A 7,387-nucleotide genomic window follows, 5' to 3' on the forward strand; every position below is an offset into this window, starting at 1 on the left:
CATATAGACAATATATAAATAAAATATGAATATAAAAAATTTATAATTTATAATAATTTATATATTTACAATTTATAATAATTTAGAAAAAAATGCAAATTTCTGCATCCTTTTTTTATGAACTTGTGCAATTTTTTGTTTGATATACGTTTTTAACGTATTCATTTTCGCGAAATGTCACTTTGTGTCACTTCAAAGTTACTGTTGAAAACAATAATTGCATTCAAGTTTAAATTATTTGAAGTGACTAGATTTAAAGTTGTTTAAATTGCTTGATAATAATAAACAATATCAAAAGAGTGCTTAAGATCTAAACAGTTGATTGTCTATGTTTGTGTGGCATTTTTTTATTTTCCCTTTTTTCCTTGCGACTCATCATCGTTGATTGATATTAATATTAATTTCTTCGTTAATACTAATAATTTGTAAGATCCAGAGTGATGTATGGATGCTTGAGGTATCAGATTATGTAAATGTGTGATATGAAATTTATTATTGCTCTATATTAGAGTGATATGGGAGAATACGAGTAACAGAAACCGATTTATTGCATTAATTGAGTTATTCAATGTTAATGTTTTTTTTAAATGTAGAGTCTGTTTCAATAAACATAATATTAGTAACAAATGAAATATGACTATTTGTAATAAATATAGAAAATATTTGTAATAAATATAGAAATATAATTTAGATAATTTTCATTAACAGTTATCATGATACAAATATACTTTCACCATGATTGACCCTTTATTTGCCTGATTTCTAGAATAGAATAGAATTTATTATTACACTTCAGTATATTTACAGAAGGGGACTTGGTTTATATAAAATTCTTAACTCATACATCCATACCTTGTCCGCAAACTATCGCACTATATTATTATAAAAATTTAAAAATTTTGCTTTTATCTATTTACTTCCCTACTTTTCTGGTTGAACCCTCTTCGCTTTTTTATTTACATTATTTCATTTTATTTTTTTCGCTTTTTTCTCATAGTTATATCTATTTCTACTGTAATATATTTTCAATACCCCCATACGTTATCTTTACATCATAGACTTATCATCGTCTATTATTATTATCACATATTTATTTCTTAGGTCACCTTACTTTCCTTTTCCCTCCTTACCTTCTCTTTACTATCTATACATTTCCTTTTTGTTCTCTTTTGACTCCATTCTTTTCACTATCTTCCTTTTCATAATTTCCTTATTATTTCCCCTTTCACCTCTAACTCATCACACAGCTTTCTTAAGATCTCTTCCTTATCTTTTCCTACTTTAGTAAACCTTTCTTATTTCCGAACATTCTTCCACGTAGTGCTTTAAATTATCTTTTCCCTTGCCACAGAATATACACTTTTTTCTATGCTCTTCTACCCATTTTATTATCATATTTATTATCTTCCTCTAAGTTCCCACATCTTAATTTGAACAAACATCTCCTTTTTTCTCTTTCCTAAAATTTTTTTTCCTCTGAAACCCTGCCATTTGTCTCTATTTCCTTATATCTCGTTGTACTTTGTCCTTTGGATTTTACGTTCTCCCATTGTCTTTGCACTTTTTTTTCCTTATTTATTAATTGATCCTCAAAGCTTTCCTCCCTATATATCACTTCCCTTGCTTCTATATTCCATCCGTTCCTATTGAAATACCTCATCCTTTCCTGTCCATATATATCCCCCCCCATTCATTCTTCTTTTTTTCCTAACTCGCGTTTGTCAAATTTTCTATCCTTCCTGATTTTATTTTATTCTCAAATCTTCTTGCTTTTATTCCCCATCCTACTCTGAGTTTATCCATAAGAAGCTCCTTTATAATTAAATACCTTGGAGTGCAGAAACTAAACATCTGTCTTATATAATCCATCATAACCTTTTTCAATTCTTCTTTCTCCTCTCAACTCCATATTTCTATTCCATAAGCTATAACATTTTACATCAGATATTTAAATAAAATCCATCTCCTGAAATCGTTCTTGCACATCCTCTCGCCTAGACCCCATACTTGTCGCCAGCTTATCCTTTCTACTTAATTCCTTAATGTGATCTTTAGTTGCCCCATCTATTCAAAGTAAAGCCTAGATACTTAAATTCCTGCACCTCTTTTATCTCCTTTTTACCCCATTTTCATATTTCCATTTTCTCTCTTTCTCTCCTATTACATACCACTATCTTAGTTTTTTCTGTACAGCTCTAATTTCTTTTCCTCTAAAAATCTCCTAAAACTTCCTATCATATCCTGCAGGGCTTCCCTATTTTTTGCCAATAGAACCGGAAAGTTCGTGCCGATGTTGAAGGAAAATTGAAACGCAGAAAATTCAAATTTTAGTATACATTTATTAAATTATATAGATTAGTCGGCGCGAACTTTCCGGACAACCCAATATATCATTCGCATACGCAAAATTCCTTTGTTTATCTATTCCTATTCCTCCGATACCTCTGCCTCTAAATTTTTTGTCTAAGTCTGCGATGTACAGATTCAAAAAGAATGGACTCATTACATATCTCTGCCTTACGCCTCTCTTCGTTATAAAACTTTCAGTATTTCCTAGTTTCATTCTAACCGTTACCTCTGTTCCCTCGTAAGTCTTCTCAATTCTTTTAAGTTCTCTCTTATTCCTCTTTCCTTCAAGCAGTCCCATAATTTGTCTCTGTCCACCTTGTCAAAGACAGCCTTCAGATCCGCAAACATAAAAACTTTCCCATTTTCTTCTTTTTTGTTTCCTTCCCTTTATACGTGCATTATCATGAAGATATTATCGATCGTCGATCTTCCTCTTCTGAAACCTGCTTGAGTTTCTGGAATCATTCTTTTCTCGTCTGTCTTTTTCTCTAGTCTATTTTTCAGCACCTCTGCATACATTTGTATGCTGTGCATAGCAATGATATCCCTCTATAATTTGTTGCCTTTTCTTGGTTATCTCTCTCTTGTATATAGGTACTATTATGCTTTTCTTCCACTCTTCCGGAATCTTGCCTTTTCTCCATATTATCTTCATTAAAGATATCAGCTTTGTCCATAACCTTTTCTCTGCATTTCCACGCTTCTGTCAGTATCTTATCGATGCAGCTTTCCTAAGTTTCATTTTTCTTAATGTCTTCTTTATCTCCTCTTCCTTCAATTTTTTTTCTTCTTCCAATTCTGTGCTTTCATCCTCCATTTCCTCTCCATCAGTCTCCTCGCTACCCAGTTTCCTTAAAATGATTTCTCCATTGCTGTTTATGTTATTTTCAATCTTCTTTCTGCCTCTCTTATTAATATATTTCTATATATCCATCTCTCTTTTCAAGTTTCTTAATTCCTCCTCTTTTTCTTCCCATTTTTCTCTTTGCTTCTTCCTCATTAATTCCTTAAATCTCCTTTTCTCTTGCATATAGTCTTCCCTTCCTATTTTTCCTTTCCTCCATTTCCAGTCCGTCTTTTTTACTTCTTATTTTTGATACAACTCCTGTTCCACCAGTCCTTATGTCCTAATTCTTTACTTTTCCTTTTTATTCTTTTCTTTACCAATGCATATACTATTTGTTTAATTTCCTCCCAGCTTTCTTCGATACTTTTCCCTTTTTATGTCTCTTCTTCTTTTCGTTTCTCTTCCTCTGTTGCGTTCTGGTATCTTCCAATTGCCTCCACATACCAGGCTATTATTTCTTCTTCCTATACTCATTCTGCCTCTGTGGTTGGATTCTCTTCTTCTTCTTCTTGCTGATCTTCAGGCAAATGATCCGAATCCACTCTTATCACTTTAAAATCTATAACCCTATCCTCTTCGTTAACCATTACGTAATCTATAATCGAACTATCCCTCGCTCCTATATACGTATATTCGCCCTTCCAGTCCTCCGATATGCTTGTGTTTACAATGTATAAGCCTTTATCTCTTATTCATTCTACAAAATTCCTATCTCTATTTTCTATATTTATTCTTGTTACATCTCTCTACCCTTTCTCCCTCCATTTCCATTCCTTCTAGTTCCCCTATTTAGATCCCCTTCCACGATTAAATTTCCTTCTCCTTCTCTTATATCCTTTCATTTCCTCCAAATTTTTCCCCTCTGTTCTCCATAAACCAAGATAACCCTCACTCTTATTTATTATTAAATCTGTACTTATACCTTTTCTCTCTTCTTGTATTAGATATCTATCTCCTTGAAACTTTCAACCATTTCTTTTCCTTATTATAAAACCGCCGTTAACTCTACTTCTTCTCCTTGCAAAATGGTACTCCCATATATGTGTTCTTGGCAATCCCTTTAACCTCTCTCAATCTTTTTCCATGTTTATCCATGTTTCACATAAGCTGATAAAGTCAAAACTTTTCACATATCTCCAAAAATCTATATCTTTATTCCATATCCCTGCAATTTCAAAACAACATACCCTTCTCCCTTTCCCCCTTCCTCTTATTATTCTTATCCCCCTCCCTCTTACTCCTATATTTATTTTCCTTTATTTCCCCGTTCTTATGTTTTTCTTTATATCTTTTCTTTTCCTCTTTCTTTTGCTGATATCTACTCTCTTACGTTCCTCTTCGCCCTTCATTTTTCTCTTCTCCTTTTCTCCTCTTCTGCCTTTCCTTGGCGAAATTCTTCTCCGCTCTGTCTCTAGCATTATTATCCCCCTCGTTCCCTCCTACATTTCCTTTATTTCTTTCTGCCTCTTTTTTCTCTACTCATCCTTTCCATGCTCCTTCCACTCTCATTCTTCCTAATTCTAATTCTACTTTTACCTCCTTTCGCTTACTTCTTTGCTCCTTTTTCCATCTATTCATTTTTTCTTGGATTTTCCTTTCCTGCCAGCTTAAGTTTATAAATATTCTCCCCCCTTTTAACTTGTGCTTCTTTTTCATTCAAATTTCTTTTTTTTCTTTTTTCTTTTTTTTCTCTTCTCTCTCTACTTAACTACATATACCCTACCACTCTCTCTCTCTCTAATCGCAACTACATTACATTCAATCTCTAACTTTTTTTTATCCATTCTTTTATTCATACCTCTTTTCTTCTTTGCTCCTTTTTCCTACCTTTTGATTCTTCGTCTATATTTATAACAATGTTCAGTCTCCTTTTCTCTCTTTCGCTATTTATTACCCATCTTTTCAGTATATTGACCTCTTTCACTAATCACCGACCCTGTCCCTATATACGTACCTTATTTACCCCACTCTTCCTCTTCCTATTCACTCTCTTCTCTCTTACTGCTCTCTGTTCTTTCCCTAACTTCTTCCTTTAACTGCTCAAATTTGTCCTTCAACTCTCTGCCTTTCTCTGTCAATCCCCTTTGCCTCTAAGCTTTGCTTCTTCCATTTGCTTCGCCCATTCCTCCTTCAGATTTTTTATTTCTCTTTCCAACTGTATACTTCCCTCTCTAATTTCTCTTTATAGCCAACCCCATATTTCCTTTTTCATTTTCTTTTATCCTCTTCTCCGCAATTTCTCTCAATTTTTCTTTCATCCTATCCACTTCACCTTTTTCCCTAGTGTTCACAAATGTTACTTTTCCCTTCGGTTAGCTTTTTTTTATCCCGCTTCGCCTTAGCTCTTCTACCTGTCTCCTATTATCTATCGTCTACCTCTGTCTTTACTCTCTCGGCTTCCTTATTGCCCGCTTTCGTGAAATCACACGCCCTAATCTAATTATTTGCAATACTCGCCTATTATTCGCTATTCTATCTCACACACTCTCCGCAACACTTGCACTCTCATTCACGCCACCTAATCAAGGCCCGCCTGATTTCTATAATAATTCTAATTGGTGTAAATTTCTATACTTAAAATGAAATAAATGTAAATATTTGAGTGTTCAAAAATATTGAATGTAAAAATTGTAAGCAACACGAACAGACGTATTTCGTTTATAAACGTAGTATAAAAATTTAAAACAATATGAATAACAGTTTTCATATTTTTACTTCTAGGCATGGTATAAAGACAAGAGTATGCTCATTCGGTGATAGACCACTGCGCAGAAATCAGAGTAGTGGAGGAATATGGACCACTTACTCATCATCGGCTATTTTCGAAGCAGTTCGGGTAGATTCGCGGTTTCGCAAAACGGCGCTAACAATTGTGATTATAAATTGCTATAAACTTTTTCATAAGGTTGAATTTTGTGTATATTTTTGTAAAAAAATATTTTTTTCCTAAAAGATGAAGTGTGCAGTGAAAGGTTGTAATTATTCAAAAAGAGTAAAGACGCCTGAAGAAAGAGTACAGTACTTTCGTTTTCTTAAAGATCAAGTAATTTCTTTAAAGTGGCTTGAAGTTTGTAAAGAAGATACTTCCATTGCAACAGGTAGAAAATAAATATAAAAGAAAATAAATATAAAATTTATCATATATGTTCTTTTTGATCTTAAAAATATTAATTTAAAGGATTGATATGTTAAAAATCAGCTAATTAACTGATTTTTTTTAAATATTTAATTATATATCATTAAAAATTAAAAAAAAGTTTTTTTTTTAATTATATATCATCATCGTATGTTTTGTTGGATAAGAACGTAATATATACTTTGTGTTGCTTAGGAAGAATATGTTTAAAATATTTTGAATTATCGTCCTTTACGAAGTCCTTACAGCAGAAACTGTTGCGTACTCGCCTAAAAGTTACCGAAAAATACAAAGTGATGCAATTCCTATGTTACATTTATTTCCTGAGTTACAAAATACACCTTACTTCATTTGATTCTATGTAAAATAAATATATATAAATAGTATAACTAAATACTGATATTAAAAATAAATTTATTCATCTTTAATCTCTAGGACAGATTCATTATCGAATATCGAGAATATCATTGACACATCCGCTGCAGTTGCTGCATCTAGTACTTCATTTGATTCTATGTAAGAAAATAAATAACATAATTAAATATTGATACTATAATAACATTCTAATATAAATAATAATCATACTAAATATATATATATATAATGATATTAATAATAAAATAAATATTTTAATATTTAAAAAAACCTTGTTACAGAAACTGGCATCCTTGAACAAGAAATATTTTTTAGAGAAAAGAAAGAGCGACCAGAATTCTTGTGCTTAAAGATCAAAGATTATGTATGTAACATTTTTTTCTTTCATTTTTATATTGAATTCAAATCAGGCAGGAAGTCCTACTCAAAGTTTCGGGATAGTTCGCGTATAAAATATGTTGTTTCTTTGAAGGACAGACATGTGGTTTGATCGTTTTGAGAAAAAATGATTTTTTCTCAAAACAATCAAACATGGAGATATGAGTTTTTTAATTTTTATGGTTATTTAAAAAACATTTTCCTTTTTGCTATCTAAATGTTTTTTTATTAAAATTGTAACATATGTATCTTCTTATTTTCTTTAAAAAAATGATATATTTATAAATGATATATTAATAGAC

The sequence above is a fragment of the Atta colombica genome, unplaced genomic scaffold, assembly GCF_001594045.1.
Source record: "Atta colombica isolate Treedump-2 unplaced genomic scaffold, Acol1.0 scaffold10, whole genome shotgun sequence".
Classification (NCBI taxonomy): domain Eukaryota; kingdom Metazoa; phylum Arthropoda; class Insecta; order Hymenoptera; family Formicidae; genus Atta; species Atta colombica.